Genomic DNA, 17858 nt, shown 5'->3' on the forward strand with positions numbered 1-17858 from the left:
GTAGAAGCGCGCCAACGCAGCGCTTGCGTTTCGTAGTCAATTGATGTTTAGTACTAATGACTTCCTGACATATATATATATATATATATATATATATATATATATATATATATATATATGTATATATACATACCTGCTATGTATAACATGAGGTTCGCGGTAGGTAGGTTTTGTGGAAATTGAAATTAGTGGTTTTATTTCAACCATGTCCCTTTTGGGCTGTTGAAAAAAAAATAACCTCGAAGACTAAGGCAGTCTTCTAACCTAACCTATCCGAGTCGGGCCTGCCTTAGAAGGTCTTGCTCGCTCGCTACGCTCGCTCGCTTAGGATTAGTATTTTTATTTATCGGATACCATGGTTTCGCACCATGGGGTTTGGTGAGGAGTCAGCTTTTACGAAGACTATCTCCCAAAGCCTTCGGGAAGGAAATATGTATGGGAACTTTAGCAGTTTTTTACTCGGAAACCATGGGGTTTCGCACCACGGGGTTTGGTGAGGAGATAGCTTTTTACGAGTACTATGTATATAAAAAAATTGAACCTTGAACTCAGCGTCACATATTGTACGTTGAGCCCTGAAAATTACTTTTTACCACACCAGCTCGGAAAGGCTTACTTTGCACTTCAAAAACTGATAGCAAAGTTGCATTTTATTCACATGTGAGGCAAAGTAATCAAATGCAAATTTTGAGTTGTTTTCTTATGATTGCTGGTAGAATTTACTTTTAAATGATGATTTTGGATGACAAATATTTAATAACAATGATTTGGATTTGATTTGGTTTGATTTTGTTTGATATTTTACATTTATTTTCGACAATATTTGCTTCGGGTTGGTGTGGTGAAAAATTTTGTGTTTCACTCGGGGCAAATTTTATTTAACCCTCGTACTTCGAAACCCTCGCAATGCTCAAGATTCCATTTTACGAACCACTCGCCTACACTCGTGGTTCAATTTTGGAATCTTTCGCTTGCTTGGGTATCAATTCAAACTTCAAACTTCAACATTTATTCAGCAAATAGGCCACAAGGGCACTTTTACACGTCAACATTGAATTTACATACAAGCAAGTAATAATACATCAACAATTATAAAATACAACTGCAACTACAAACTAACGTAATACAATGACTTAGAGATGTATAAGGTCTCTTAATGTCGAATTACATAAAAAAAACTATAATAATAATATTAAAATAAAAACAAAACAGATACATGGAAAAAAATCTAAACTTATTTAGAGGTGTAAATGTCTCTAAGTGTCAGAACTAAAAGATAACATAGTTTATCAAATTATCCTTAGAGATGTATAGGGTCTCCAAGTCCTCCAAGAGTCAGAATCCTGTATGATTAACACATTCATTAAGAGAAAAGAAACATACGAGAACCGAATGAGGCGTCTCACTGCAATTAAATTAAAAAATAAAGTTACTAAATATATTCGTGTTAGCTTAAAAACAGACCCGTCTCCACAAACAGCACCCGTTCACGAGTACGACGCGTATCTCAGCCATCGCCTCCCTCAACCTTCATTCGGGAAAGTGGCGACCCGATCAACGACGCCACCGTAAGCAAAGACTTTTAAGCGAGCATGACATGTTCAAGCTACCGGCCTATATTAATATTAAAATAGTGATAACACTTAGCTGTGAGACACAGCATTTTGTGCTCGTATGTTACATAAAAGACGGTATAGCTTCACATAATTACTACTATTAGCATGAGCGGTTAAACAACAACTTTGCCCCCTTGTAAAACAAATAACTATATTGTATAGGTACGTACCTGATAATTATCTACAAACGCGCACTTAAGTCTTTAAAAACGTGTTGTTCAGAATGGGGGCAAAAAAATCCCAAAAAATTTGCAAAAATATTGTGGTTTCCCACAACTGCAATCATTATTATGTTTTTTTTTAAATTTTGTCCTTGAAACTTCTACTTTTTATTACAAATACAAATCATTCCGGGCCGAAGCTTCCGGTGCTTACTTTTCTATGACAGATGACCGGTGATCACGTGATGCTTTCCATCAGGGATGTTGCGAATATCCGCATCCGCATCCGCAACCGCGGAACTTCCGCATTATTTTCAACATCCGCATCCGCATCCGCATAAAATCGATGCGTATTTAATGCGGATGCGGATGTGGAATAGTTCGGTACAGGAACGTCTTAGCATCGGCGTATAAGTGCTAGACTGCTAGGTAATTTAGTCATTAGCCAAAAAAACCTATTAGAAATTAGCAGTCAAGCGTGAGTGGGACTTAATGTACGGAACCCTTAGAATGCGAGTCCGACTCGCACTTGGCCGGTTTTTTGAAATAAAAATGACTAAAATGTAATATTTGACGTTTTTTATGTACCTATCTTGACATCCGCATCCGCATCCGCGGATGTGAGCCTTTAAAAATCTGCATCCGCATCCGCATCCGCGGATGTCAAAAAATCGGCATCCGCAACATCCCTGCTTTCCATATCAAACTAAGCACCGGAAGCTCCGGCCCGGACCCGGCCCGGTCTAACGTGAGTCATCCTTTATATTAAATTGCAGCACAACATAAATGCACCTAACTGACCTAACAATCCTAAATCCTCATACATAAGGTGTTAAATGTAATAATTACTAGGCTAAATAATGGCCTGGGTAAAACCTCGAGTGGACAGTAACATGCGAAACGACGTAAAACTAAAAACAAACATTACGTATATAACCCGTTTACACAAGTGCAATGCAAATCTGTCCTAAAACTTATAAATATAGAGTTTATAAAGGTTTACACGCATAGGTAATCCACTTGTATAAATATTGGCGGTTTTGACACTCTTTTTATGGCCTTCCGTTAAAGGCCAATATAGAATAATTGGATTTAATAGTTATTTCACCTGATTTTTCGGCGGAGGAAAACAACGTGAGGAACCCGGACTAATCCCAGTAAAGGAAGCTCCAGCCCGGACACGGCCCGGTCTAACGTGAATCATCCTTAAAGGTTAAAGGCCTAGTTTCCCCGCTGAACTTAGCAATGTTTTCATAAAAACAGCGCCTATATAAGCGTTTCTTGGGATTAGTGGCCAACCGGACCCCAGGCTCCCATGAGCCGTGGCAAAAAGCTGGGACAACTCTAGAGAAGATTATGATGAGCATAGCCCGTTACGTTATCAATGAATAATGTAGTTCATTGAAATAAAAATAGGTACTCTAAATTCGCCTTTAGTACCCCGACTTAGAGCCTTAGACCTCCGGCAGTACAAAATTAGGTTGGCTAAAACGGTCCTCTAGCATTATTAGCATTTTTATGTACGCCAACAGATATATATCGGAGCGGCCGAGGTGCTCAAAAATATCTCCACACGCACTCTAGCTCAGATATATGTGAGCACCTAGGCCGCTCGGATACATCTGACGGCGACTGTACAATCGAGAAAAAGGGCTAAGACAAAGACCGCCCGGCTGTTAGAAAAATAATGAAATCTAGCGTCTTTGTTTAGCATTCAATCTAGGCTGAATGAACTGGCGTAAGAAGTTGCGCAAGAGTTGCGATACGGCGCGGTTGCACACTGCAGACGCACGCTGTGCTGTCTTCTCTACCCGCCGTCAAAAAGCCGCTCTTATACGATTAGCAATGTGCAAGTTGCAGAAAATTTTCAACATTTCCGAAATTTTCTGGAAACTTTCGTGAAAAAACTCTCATGCAAGTGTCCACTTAGAAAGTTTCCGTTCAGATTATAGGGATTACTACTCAAAGTTCTAACTGTTGACGACACATTCCTACAACGATCGACGTTAAGCTCTCATTTTAAAACGATATGCTTTAATTACATGAAATTTGACTTGAACGATTTAAGTAATATATATTCTATGTCAGATACTAATAGTTTTCCTTGCTAGAAATTGTAATATAAAGAAATTAAATCGAGTTGAAATTTTACATAGCTACCTACAGATTAATTCACGCTAATCCGCTACGCCACTGGATATAAGTCAGGATGCCTCTCTGTCGCACTTGTGAATTCGTACGCAAGTGTGACAGGGAGGCAACACGTCGAACGTGGTTCGCGGTAGGCCCTCCGGTTTCAGTGTATATGTGACCGTAAAATTGTAAACACTCGTCATATTATAATCTCGCTAGTTACATTATAAACTGACGGTAGGGAGATTATAATCTAACCTAACCTACGTTAGATTATAAACTAACGGGTTCACAATCTTGTGTCATATATATGACACAACAATTCATTCCACGCGTCCCGTACGAGGAACAATCGTCTGAATGTAAACGATGCGATGCTCGGAGGCCAAACATCAGACGGTAAGTGGAAAAAACTGTTTGTTTGTATTATGAAGTACGCTCGCTTACAAACTTGCTAAAATATTATTTATTTTAATATTGTTGGGAGGTTATTTAGCGACTTGGTAGGTTCAGTTTAGGAGCAGCAGACGCGGTCTTTTGAATAATATCTTATACAATACAATACAATACAATACAAATCCTCTTTATTTATTGTACAAATTGTTTTTATTATAATACATTTTAGTTTACTAAAGAAGTTAGAATGTATGGCGATTCATTCTAACTTCCTTAAAACTAATTTAAATAATTCCATTCACTGTAAGTACCTACAGTTAAACAAGTTTTTGAAATGACAATAATTTTTATTCTTTTCATTTTCTTTCCTAATCAGTTTTAGATTATACCTATAAAATTACTAATATTTCTTTTTTCAAAATATTAATAATAGGTACAACCTGCTTAATTCGATTTGCCGATTTAGTTGAAAAAATGTGACGTCACACCAGGGGGGAGGGGTTTGCCAATTGTGACCAACCCTAGTAGCACGGTCGCATTTTTATCATTTATCACCATGCCTGTCACGTTCTAACAAGTATGTAAGTGCGAAAGTGACGGGCTTAGTGATAGTGGATAAAAAATGGAACCGTGCTGAGCCCGCAAGTGTCACAATGAGGGCGGAGGGGTCAAAAAACCTAGAAATTCGTGTGATGTTATTAATAGATGACCCCTGAATATTACAATGACGACAACAACTGTTGAACTAAAAAAACACATTTAACTGATTTGCAAGACCGATGTGATCCCATAAGTGTACCGCGAACAAAGTTTGTGCAGTACACTAAAAACTCTAGATGTCTAGTAGAAGTCAGAACACATCAGATTTGTACACGATTGTACTTCGGGACTGCATAATATCTCGTAGAATTACCTACGATTACGAGAACGCTTCCTGTGGACAGGTTAATGCAACAGTGACACAAGATCGTCTCTAATCATCGCAATAGTCTTTTGTTAAGAGGAAATGGGACGATCGGTTCTCCATACAAACGTAGTCCCCATTTTCCTATCTGGGTATTGACATAAGGTGCAGGGGGTCAATTTAGACTGATATCTTACTTATCTATTCATATGCCAAATTTCAGTATAATCTGTTCAGCCGTTAGTTATACCATTTTTTTGAAGTTAAAACTGCTTTAGCGGCGCTGGGCACTTTTTGAGGTGGAGAAAAAATTATAAACTCGAGAGCGTAAGGACCACTCAATGACATAATTCAATAAAGCTACATCTTGATGAAATCGCTAATAAAAGTGAACTCTAGTACTGGTGAATAAAACTCAAAATACCATGACCAAATATATTTAGATGCGAGGTCTGCAAGGTACCTTTACAATTTCTATTCGAATTTTAAACAAATAAAGTTACATCTTGATGAAATCTCTAATAAAAGTGAACTCTAGTACTGGTGAATAAAACTCAAAATACCATGACCAAATATATTTAGATGCGAGGTCTGCAAGGTAACTTTACAATGTCTATTCGAATTTTAAACAATTAACGCTACAAATTTGAATTTCGAATTTTAAACAAGCGTAAGGCCCTATTCGCATGGCAGCTTTTCAACGCGCGTTAAAAAAGCGTTTGAATGATACAAATATATAAGGATATAATGTGTATTTATTCACACGACTGTGACTGATGATAGCTTGACCGTCTGTGTAAAATAGCGAAAGAAAATGAGTGAGTACTTTATAAATATACTAGATGAAAACCCGGCTTCGCTCGGGTGAAATGTAGATATTTCTGTAGTTATCGGTTCTCAAGGAATATTAAAGGTAAAGCAAGGCATAGATTTGTATAGCATCGTTCATTGTGTTTAAAAAATATAGGAAATTAAAACTGCAATAGTCAAGAAAAAATATGTTGACGTAAGACGTAAGACGCTTCGTAAGACGGATACGTGACCTGATCAAAAAACTGTTACAATGTCATTGAGTTTTCACTTCTGCCGGCACTCCCGGAGTGCAAACCGTTGCTTGTTTACTGGCTTTGCTACTACTCACCATTGCAGAAGGTCAAGCAAATTTAATTTTCATAATCTAGATAATTACATTAAACTTAAAGAACTTACACAGTTTTAACCCTTATTTCCTTGTATTAAGGTTGAACATCTTCCAGTTTTACTTCTGGGTATCATTCTGACGTTACTCGATGAGATGCATCTTGGGTATTTCCATCCACCTATCACAAACCAGTTTAACATTATTCCCAAGACCTTTAACAACTGTTTACTATCAGAGACCACATTATTCTGGTTTATCTTGGTAGTAGTTAATAGACCTTATCTCGGTAATTACAGGCATTGTCCGAGAACAGGTTTTCTGACGCAAGCGCGGTATTTTGATATGAAAATATAGCTTACTTACACTTTTGTATAGTGGCCATTAGATATATCAGAGCGACCGAGATGCTCACAATTATCTGAACGGCACTTGGCTCTTCTAAAAAGTTTGCCGACCCCTGTAACAGAATGTCCTATGGACCTATGCAAAGTAACACAATATGGGCCAACGTATACCAATCTGCAGGACGTAGCTAAACGGAGGAATGAGATAGCAATATCGCTTTCTTTTTCTAGTACAAATTGCGTCCCTTAGGGCCGATACAGACGGACTGCAACCCGACTGCAATTTGTATGGGAACTGCACGCCGACTGCACGCCAACTGCACGCCAACAGTTCCCCTAGAAGTTGCAGTCGGATTGCAGTCCGTCTGTATCGGCCATTTGGTTGGCCTACGTCGGCCAAATATGTGTACCTACTGTGTACTCAGCATTATGAAGCATCGTTGTCAAAAGGTCAAAGTAAAAAAAAACAGGCTTATAGGTGAACCAGGATCTATTGAGGGTGCGCCATATTGCGGAATTTCACTGGAACTAATTTTTTCATACTACACTGAATTGTCACCCTATACATGAGAATAACAGCGCCCTCTTGACAATTATCATATATTACTGGTCAGGCTATACACCAATATTGCGGATGAAGTTACGTCATATTTGGTAACCGGTGTTATTCAATAAAAGTGACCAATCCAGTATAGCGGGTCACCGTCATATGTTTATCTAGCGACCTGCCCCGGCTTCGCATGGGTTAACAAATTATACATAAACCTTCCTCTTGAAACACTCTTATCTATTAAAAAATCCGTATCAAAATCTGTTGCGTAGTTTTAAAGATCTAAGCATACATATAGACAGACAGACAGACAGCGGAAAGCGACTTTGTTTTATACTATGTAGTGATAATCATAGTGAAGTGATAGGTACCTTCAGCCGTGTTTTTTCGAAAATAATACTTATTTGCCATTTTATCTATCGTTATGATACAGTGTGCTAAAATAAATAGATCGGTCATGTAAATTGGGTCAATATTTAGTACTTTGGATATAAAAACAAAGAATTTCACTTCTCCTGCTCGTAAAGTTGGTGTTTAAGTAAGCGGGTAAGCGTCATAATAGTGCTTTTTATGATTTAGTGCATAAAGCCATCTATTACGTTACGACCCTTTTTAGGGTTCCGTACCTCAAAAGGAAAAAACGGAACCCTAATAGGATCACTCGTGCGTCTGTCTGTCTGTTGACTATTCAGAGTGATTGAGATAAAAGGTAAAAACCCGCGCGACGGCCATATCACCTCCGACCCCCTGTTACGCAATACGCCCCCTTTTTCACTATCTTTGATTGGATTTGATTGGATAAGGTAGATGTCGTGCGAACTTCGATCGTTCCGTGCACAAAATTACTTTTAGCACATAGCTTAGTCCGTGACACTCTAAAAACCTGTTTATTTACCAATTTGACGTATTCCCCATGCTTTATCATCTATCCTTTTTCTTCTCCTCAGACTAATAGAGACAGATTCACGAACGATAGACTCGATAGTTTGAGATGGTGGCTTACCTTGATTCAATTAATTCTAGTTTGCTAAACAAGTACCTAAATAAAAACAGTAGGAAAGTATTTTTTTTACTATTCGTGTGGCGTTTGATGTTCAGTGGCCACCTGATATATCGGAGCAGCCGAGGTGCTCAAAAATATCTGAATACTAAGCGAGCGAGGCCTGTTCATTATTTGTGAGCACCTTTGCCAGTCCGATATATCTGATGGCGATTATACCTACGATAGTCATCTTAGCTTGGACCCCTGGGTACCTAGCCAAGATGCCAATCGTTCGTTCCGTAGCGAACGATACTCTAATATCTCTCTGTCGCACTAATAAGGAAGAGTAATACAGAGAGATGCCGTTTCGTTCGCTACGGAGCGAGCGATTGGAATCTTGGCTAGGCACCCTGGGTTTAGCAAAAATGAATTACCTACCTAGACTACCGTGGACGTTAGGGACCCTGTCTACTATTTCATGCATTTACCATGCCTATACTATTCCATTTTTATCGCCTGTCACTATGCCCGTCATTTTCGCACTTGTTAGAACGTGACAGGCATGGTGACAAGCGATAAAAATGCGACTGTGCTACCGCCGCAGCGCGACGATAAAACAAGTCGTTGTCGTGACCGTCCGACAGAATTAAAAGAACATTAAAAACTGTTGCGTCGCCAAAATGCTTCTTGTACAAAAACACATAAGAAAGGTAACTTTGAGGAATATTTTCAAGTTAACCTTTGAGTAAATGAGAGGAGAACAAAACTTCCGTGAGGCTAAAAACGGGTCAACACGTATTTTAAGTCGAAAACGCTCTCTAAGTTTAGTTTTAGTATCTATAAATAAGATCATAATTAATGTGTATGTTATTCTGTAATGGACACATGTATGTAGGTATGGGCACTTATTTATTCTGTGGTATGGGGCCTCGCCTTAGTCCTGATATACCTAAGTACCGTAAAACGGGGCGAGTAGGTTTCACGGGGAGAGGTGGGTTATGAATGGGGAGAGAAGGTTTGAGAGGGGGGTGAGAAGGGATTTTAAGGCTACTGCTACAAAAATAATGTATTCCAATTTAAAATGGAGCTATAGTAATTCGCATAATAAAAAAAAAGCGGCCAAGTGCGAGTCGGACTCGCCCATGAAGGGTTCCGTATTTAGGCGATTTATGACGTATAAAAAAAAACTACTTACTAGATCTCGTTCAAACCAATTTTCGCTGGAAGTTTACATGGTAATGTACATCATATATTTTTTTTAGTTTTATCATTCTCTTATTTTAGAAGTTACGGGGGGGGACACACATTTTACCACTTTGGAAGTGTCTCTCGCGCAAACTATTCAGTTTAGAAAAAAATGATATTAGAAACCTCAATATCATTTTTGAAGACCTATTCATAGATACCCCACACGTATGGGTTTGATGAAAAAAAAATTTTTGAGTTTCAGTTCGAAGTATGGGGAACCCCAAAAATGTATTGTTTTTTTTTCTATTTTTGTGTGAAAATCTTAATGCGGTTCACAGAATACATCTACTTACCAAGTTTCAACAGTATAGTTCTTATAGTTTCGGAGAAAAGTGGCTGTGACATACGGACGGACAGACGGACAGACAGACAGACATGACGAATCTATAAGGGTTCCGTTTTTTGCCATTTGGCTACGGAACCCTAAAAATCGATCCAACAATCTTCCAAAATCACCTTTGTATGAAAACCCCTCTCACCCCAAATACGAGGCACTACGGGGTGAGGTGGGTTTTCCTCTTTATCGTCAAAGTTATGAAATGGAACTACCCAAAATAAAATAAAAACTAAAATACAAACGTCCGGAACACTTATTATATACACCATTCAGTTTTCATATGTAAAAATAAAATGTTATCGAGGTTTGAATTTCAGTTTTCATCCTACTCACCCCATTTTACGGTATAATGATTTTTGATTTGTACTCGTAACTCGTATACTTACATAATTTCATACTGCACGCATATTCGCATAATTCGCATAGGTACAGTCATCTCCGTGACCGGATGGCAAACGTGCACTCAGTCTGGTTATCGATGTGAGAAATTATGCCCAACTTGTCATGTGAACTAAGCAACATAATAGTTAGGGAGGCGAATAGGGGAATTTTCGGCAATACTCGAGCGTGGCAGTTTAAGATATGAGAGATACCTTAGACCTAATAGAACAACCTTGTAAAGTATTTAGCTCTATATGTAGTGACGCGCGCCTAGGATAGACGATCAGATTAGTAAAAAAAAATGGATAGTCTGAAATACTCGAGCGCGTCAGATTAAGATATTGGGGGTTGATTTTAGTGTTTAAAGACTAAATTTAACTAATCTGACGATAAGTCCTTGACGCCGCCGAGTTATAGGGTCGCGAACTTGTAAAAAAAAAACGTTAATCCGGCATTCTCAAGCGCGATTTTTTTTTATTTTATTTTGAAGAATATAATCTAAAACTTACTAAAAATACAAAATCTGCCGGTTTCCGCATGACCGGAAGTGTGGAGGAGCCATTTCGTCTTCCTAAGAACGCGTTGCGGCATATAAGTCGCGAACGATACATTTTACAAAAAAAAAGTTTAAATAAACAAAAAAGGTAATTTTATTTTACACAAAAAAGGTCTCTTTACATTTTTGTCCAAATAAAAAGCGCGGCCACGGAATTTTTTGAACCAAAAAACCTTTTTCGGTCAGATTAAGAGAACCCACCAACATTTTTGTCAGATTAAAAAAATATGCTTTCAGGATACCGAGATAAACCTCCCCTATGAAAATCTGACGCGCTCGAGTATTTCAAAAAAACTTTTTTTTTTGCATTTTCAAAAATTCATCGTAACTTATCGTCACGCCGAAATCGTCAGTTTTTTTAAAAGAAGCTTCCTTGGGGCCTACTTAACACCCCTTCCGAAAATCTGACGCGCTCGAGTAATTTTTTTTTTTTTGCATTTTTGACTACTTTATATGCCTACCCCCACCACGCAAACCGGCAGATTAGTATACCGTTGTTATCAGAGGCACTCGGGGCATACGTAGTATGAATATCTGACGCGCTCGAGAATGCCCAAGTAACTGTTTTTTTTAACATTTTTGAAAAACCGTACACGCCAAACCCACCGCTAAAATGGTTTTTGCCATACGAGCTTTTCTTTTCGAAATTATTTTATCTTTCGATTTTGATAGGTCTCGACGGCGCCGTTGAATTACGCCATTTAGCTACCTCGCCTCCCTAACTATAACCGACCAATGGTAGGCCTTATGTCTTGGCATTAAGGTACATATATGAATTATCAGTTAACGGCGTGAACTAGAGATGTACCGAATATTCGGTATTCGGCATAATGGGCAAGATTTCCGAAGTTCGTATTCGGCCGAATTGTTCGGTTAGTGCCGAATATTCTCCAAATATTTTTTTTTATGTTTCTCTTGTTGAAACACTGGCAAAAACTCCTCGAGAACTTTTCAAATGATCTCTTCAATATTATCAGGTTACGTTTTCATTAAATCAAACACATGATGAGATATGTTAAATCCATCTTAGGATGTGTTGATTTTTTGGTGAGTGTTGAAAATTTGTTTGAGAGTCCCTTGCCTTTTGACTTGTTGACTCACGCTAGTGTAACCTCCCACTACCTACATACTTACTTACCATAATATAAACACCCCCTTTAGATTTACCCTTAGAATATGGCCAAGTGATTTAGTCGTGATCGTCTAGTCTAGCGTTAGGACCCCTCGAAGTGAACCGCGGTACCCTAAGTTCTTTAATGAGTATCAGCTAAATTTTGGACTCTGATTTTATTTACAATTACCTGGACTTTAGGATAAATATTTTAAGATATTGGAAGCACATTTATTATGACGCTAACGAGTAACTTACTAGAATAATTTATTAAATACAGAAATAGTACCAAAAGTTACCAGAATTTATTAGTGTAATGTAAATGGAGTTATATTTTACTTCAAATGATATTATTTAGGTAAATGCAGCATATATGATTATACTGATATAAAAGAAATATATTTGGTAAAATGAGTTTAAAAATGGGGTTGGTAAAAGCCTGCTACAATCTATTAAGCCTCCGGGATAACATATGAGTAGCACTCCTGGGGTAAGCCCATTTACACCCTAGCATTTCAAGTTAATATTATTATCTACCAGCTTCTATTCGAAATATGCTACCCATACGCTCGATGCAGGATTGGGGGCTCCTAGTCCAATCAGCAAGGTCAATTGGAACTCCTACCCTACCTCTTTAGCCAGACGGGCTATGACCAACACTTCGGAACCTAAGCGTGCCTAGATGGCTATGGAAAGAAGTGTCAAAGTATCCATCAGTCATCAAAATTACTATTCTTTTTTATTTCAAAAACTAGGGATGCGAATCCCATTTCCATTCCCCAGAACTAAAATATAAACTGTATTTCTAGTTTTTTAGAAGTATGAACGAAGTACTAAGTTTATTTGTTAAAAATGTACTATATTTTATGAGACTGAAATATCAAGATGAGCATTATTTCACTCAAATCATCCTTTGGATTACTCTTGCCTGCCAAAGGTTCCCTAAAACAGCTAGTCGTCGATTTTCTATCTCCGAATAGACTGTGTTCCTAATCCCAACTTGATATTTAAGATTTTATTTTGTAAATACCTTAGAAACATGATTGTAATACTCAGTACCTCGTCTTTACACCAGAAAACCAGAATCTCATAAATGAAAATAGAGATAAGATTTTACATTAATTATTTTCCCCAAATAAATTAGAATATTGGAAGATTTAAGCAATTGGAACCCTATACCTATTTACGCAAAATTTTAGTATAGCGAGACTTTAGTTGAAGTCCTTTAAAAGGAGAAATATATCAGTTTTACAGACCAAGACTAAAATGAACCCTAAATTCCGAATAATTAGTGTGTGAATTTACCCTAAACCTACCCTTGTCCCTACTCTAGTATAACCAAAGTACAGTTCGTACTTACCATCGACCTGGTACTTTGGAATATACGCAAGTGTATCCCTACTAAGAAGCTGTAAGAGTTCGGCGAGCGATTCCGAGAATGCAACCTAACAGCTCGTGGGCTTGTCTCCACCCATGGCGGGTTGCACAGAGGCAGGGTGGCAACATGGGTAAGACAGGTCCCTATTATGTATATAAATGGTATAAATAAATATATTTAACATACGAAGCCTCCAAATACTGTAGATTTCAAATGGGCCCAGATTACTCCGGATGATGCGCATGTGACACCCCCACTATTCATCTAACAGCTGGACATTGGAGAGCTAAGGAGGGAGACGTTTTTCATCTTCTATGTTGGTAAAGAGAAGGTGCCAAGATAACCCTCATCTTGGAACAAAAAGACTCCTAGACAGCTCACATTTAACACCGCAAGGGGTGAGCGGTCCAGCCGGACAAACAGTCAGTCCAAACAATGATCTGGTTTTAAAATATATAGCAAAAGACCCCATAGTAAAACACTAAAATAACTAGGTTCTATTTTATGAACCAAACTACTCACAAAATCAACGAACTAAACACAGAAATGAAATTTCCTTAGACACCTTTATCTAAGTTCAGTTTTATGACGATATTGTCCCCACAAAACCAAACACAGACACGCTCTCCAAGCCCCTGTTATGCAACGATATTGTCCCTGCATAACGTGACGGCACTTAGAAAACACAGTGTAGAAAACTTCACTATAACTACACACAGAAGCAAAGAATCCCCGCAATAGCCTAAGTTCAGTTTTACGACGATATTGTCCCCGTAAAACTAAACACAGACACAATTTCCAAGTTCCTGTTATGCAACGATATTGTCCCTGCATAACGTGGCGGCACTTAGAAAAACACTGCATAGGAAACTTCACTATATTTAAATCCCGTACTCGGTAACAAAGAATCTCCACAAAAGTCTAAGATCAGCTTTACGACGATATTGTCCCCGTAAAACCAAACACAGACACCATTTCCACGTTTAAATTCACCAGGATAATTCCAAGCGAAAACAAACATAGTAACAGTAGTAGAGGAACTTTGCTCACCGAATATTTAAACGCCCGAGAACCAGAGTCACTGCTAGTCCGATGGTTGAAGAATGAATGCCCCGCCGGCGGCGCGCACCGGCCTTTTATACCCTCTACTGGAGACTGGATACATATTGGATACAAGAGACTTATTGGAGACATAGTGGATACATAATGGATACTGGAGACATAATGGATACAGGGGACCTAATGGATACTGGGGACCTAATGGGGACATATTGGATACAAGAGACATATTGGGGACATATTGGATACATAATGGATACATAATGGATACTGGAGACATAATGGATACTGGAGACCTAATGGATACTGGGGACCTAATGGGTACATATTGGAGACAAGCGACTTATTGGAGACATATTGGATACATAATGGAGACTGGGGACCTAATGGATACTGGAGACATAATGGATACTGGAGACATAATGGGGACATATTGGAGACAAGAGACTTATTGGATACATAATGGAGACAGGGGACCTAATGGGGACTTATTGGATACAAGAGACATATTGGGGACATATTGGATACTGGAGACATAATGGAGACATATTGGAGACAAGAGACTTATTGGAGACATATTGGATACATAATGGAGACTGGGGACCTAATGGATACTGGAGACATAATGGATACTGGAGACCTAATGGGGACATATTGGAGACAAGAGACTTATTATAGACATATTGGATACATAATGGAGACAGGGGACCTAATGGGGACTTATTGTATACAAGAGACATATTGGGGACATATTGGATACTGGAGACATAATGGAGACATATTGGAGACAAGAGACTTATTGGAGACATATTGGATACATAATGGAGACTGGGGACCTAATGGATACTGGAGACATAATGGATACTGGAGACCTAATGGGGACATATTGGAGACAAGAGACTTATTGGAGACATATTGGATACATAATGGAGACAGGGGATCTAATGGATACTGGAGACATAATGGATACTGGAGACATAATGGGGACATATTGGAGACAAGAGACTTATTGGAGACATATTGGATACATAATGGAGACAGGGGACCTAATGGGGACTTATTGGATACAAGAGACATATTGGGGACATATTGGATACTGGAGACATAATGGAGACATATTGGAGACAAGAGACTTATTGGAGACATATTGGATACATAATGGAGACTGGGGACCTAATGGATACTGGAGACATAATGGATACTGGAGACCTAATGGGGACATATTGGAGACAAGAGACTTATTGGATACATAATGGAGACAGGGGACCTAATGGATACTGGAGACATAATGGATACTGGAGACCTAATGGGAACATATTGGAGACAAGAGACTTATTGGAGACATATTGGATACATAATGGAGACAGGGGACCTAATGGGGACATATTGGATACAAGAGACATATTGGGGACATATTGGATACTGGAGACATAATGGAGACATATTGGAGACAAGAGACTTATTGGATACATAATGGAGACAGGGGACCTAATGGGGACATATTGGATACAAGAGACATATTGGGGACATATTGGATACTGGAGACATATTGGGGACATATTGGATACAAGAGACATATTGGGGACATATTGGATACAAGAGACATATTGGGGACATATTGGATACATAATGGATACAGGATACCTTGGATACATAGTGGATACTGGATACATAGTGGAGACATAGCGGATATATAGTGGTTACTGGATACCTAGTGGATACATAGTGGATACTGGATACATAGTAGCGACTGGGGACGAGAAACAAGCGATTTATGCTAACCAAAAGTACCAGGCTACCAGAACTGAGGAAGAGGTCATTTGCCCCGTACATATTAGCGTTATGCAACCTACGACCGGTGACTTATTAAGACAAACGTTTACCAAAAGTACCAGGCTACCATAACCGAGGAAGAGGTCATTTGCCTTGTGGCGGGTGCCGACGCTCGATTCAAGAAAAGCCATACGACCGTAATATTAAGGTTCACATTCGTAAAGTTCGATGCTACCAAGATCTATCCCTTTCACGCTTGCGTCTTAGAGAAAGACGGAGATATTCTCAATGGCGTCTATGCACACATTCACAGGCAATAGTCGGGTAGTCAGTTTGAGTAGACTAAATTATAATAAAAGGGAACGCTTTATGGCCCCTCTACACGCACGAACCTACAAGTATTATTTTACTTTGAGATACTTTTAGTTTCTTTCCGAAAAACACTCCTGTGTGGAAGTATTTTACGTTTATTAGTAGCAAACATACTCAATACGTAGCGGGAAGTTTAAAATCTTAGGAGTTTTGGACTGTTTGTATTAACTCTGTACTAGGAGTTCAGACTTCAATACGACCGAACGTCACGCTGTCAATATCATTGTCAATGCCACAAGCTCACGCATTTAGGTTAGTTTCAACTTGAGATGATTACTTTACGCAATTTATTGATTTAAATAGCGAAAATTTTATAGTGGGTTATATATTTAATGAAACCACAAGTGGTAAAATATGAAAACGTGTGCTTCAAGTTGTAATTGTTACACTATTCATTGGAATCATGTATGAAATACGCGACTGAAGAGGGTCTTAGTATTCAAGGTATTTCTCTCTAGTTTTTGTGTTTTGTAATGAACAAATTAGGCTAATATTTTGTAATAGGCATACGACCAGTCACACTAGGCCGGGCCGGAGCTTCCGGCGCTTCGTTTTCTATGGAAAGAACCACGTGAACACCGATCAGCCGTCATAGAAAATGACACGTCGGACGCCTCGGCCCGAGCACGGCCCGGTCTAGCGTGAGTCATCCCTTAGTTCTAGGGAATTGCTTAGGGAATTGTATGTAGGTACATACCTATAATATGAAATGTAAATAGTAATTAAGTATAAAATTACGTGTAAATGTATATGTTTTTTTTACCAACAATTATCTGTATCTGTATCTGAAGCGATTTAATTTTAGCTAATAATGTAAATTGAATGATTTATTAGAATGATACAGAGGAACCGAGTAATTCGGCCGAATATTCGGTTCGGTAAGATCCGAACCGAACATTGGCCGAATATTCGTATTCGACAGACTCCATATTCGGCCCATCTCTAGTGTGGACTATGAACGCATTGAACGCACGTATTTTGACATTTATGACCGTCATGGTCGTTGGGCATAGTAATCAAATGTTTAAGCAGATGAAAGGTTATATTATGTCTCGTTACAACTACGATAGGGTCGAAAGGAACTACTTATACCGCTGATGAGAAAAAAGTTGTTGAAATAATTACAGATAAGTAGTAAATTGCCCCCTTGTATAACAAATAACTGTCTTCACAGTCGCTTTGCCTACCTAGTTATCTAAGTATAGCATAGCGAAGACAAAAACAGTTAAACCATTAAAATGAGCCTCTTAAGTGCCAATCTCATATAATGGCATTTAATTAACTTAAGTATCGCTACAACTTATCAAATAATTATGATGTAACGTAACCCTTTATGCAAATACAAAAGCACTTCCTAATCGCACGAACTTTAACTCGAAAAAACCAAAGTAGGAAGACAAAATTTAAACAAATTCA

At 38.5% G+C, this 17858-nt stretch overlaps 1 protein-coding gene across 1 annotated transcript in view; it reads left to right on the forward strand.

Annotated features, from left to right (window-relative positions):
* The window catches only part of LOC134654508 (uncharacterized), a 121963-nt gene that overhangs the window by 17478 nt on the left and 86627 nt on the right, over positions 1–17858 (forward strand). The gene's annotated exons all lie outside the window — the stretch shown is intronic.

This window comes from Cydia amplana, chromosome 15, assembly GCF_948474715.1.
Source record: "Cydia amplana chromosome 15, ilCydAmpl1.1, whole genome shotgun sequence".
NCBI lineage: Eukaryota > Metazoa > Arthropoda > Insecta > Lepidoptera > Tortricidae > Cydia > Cydia amplana.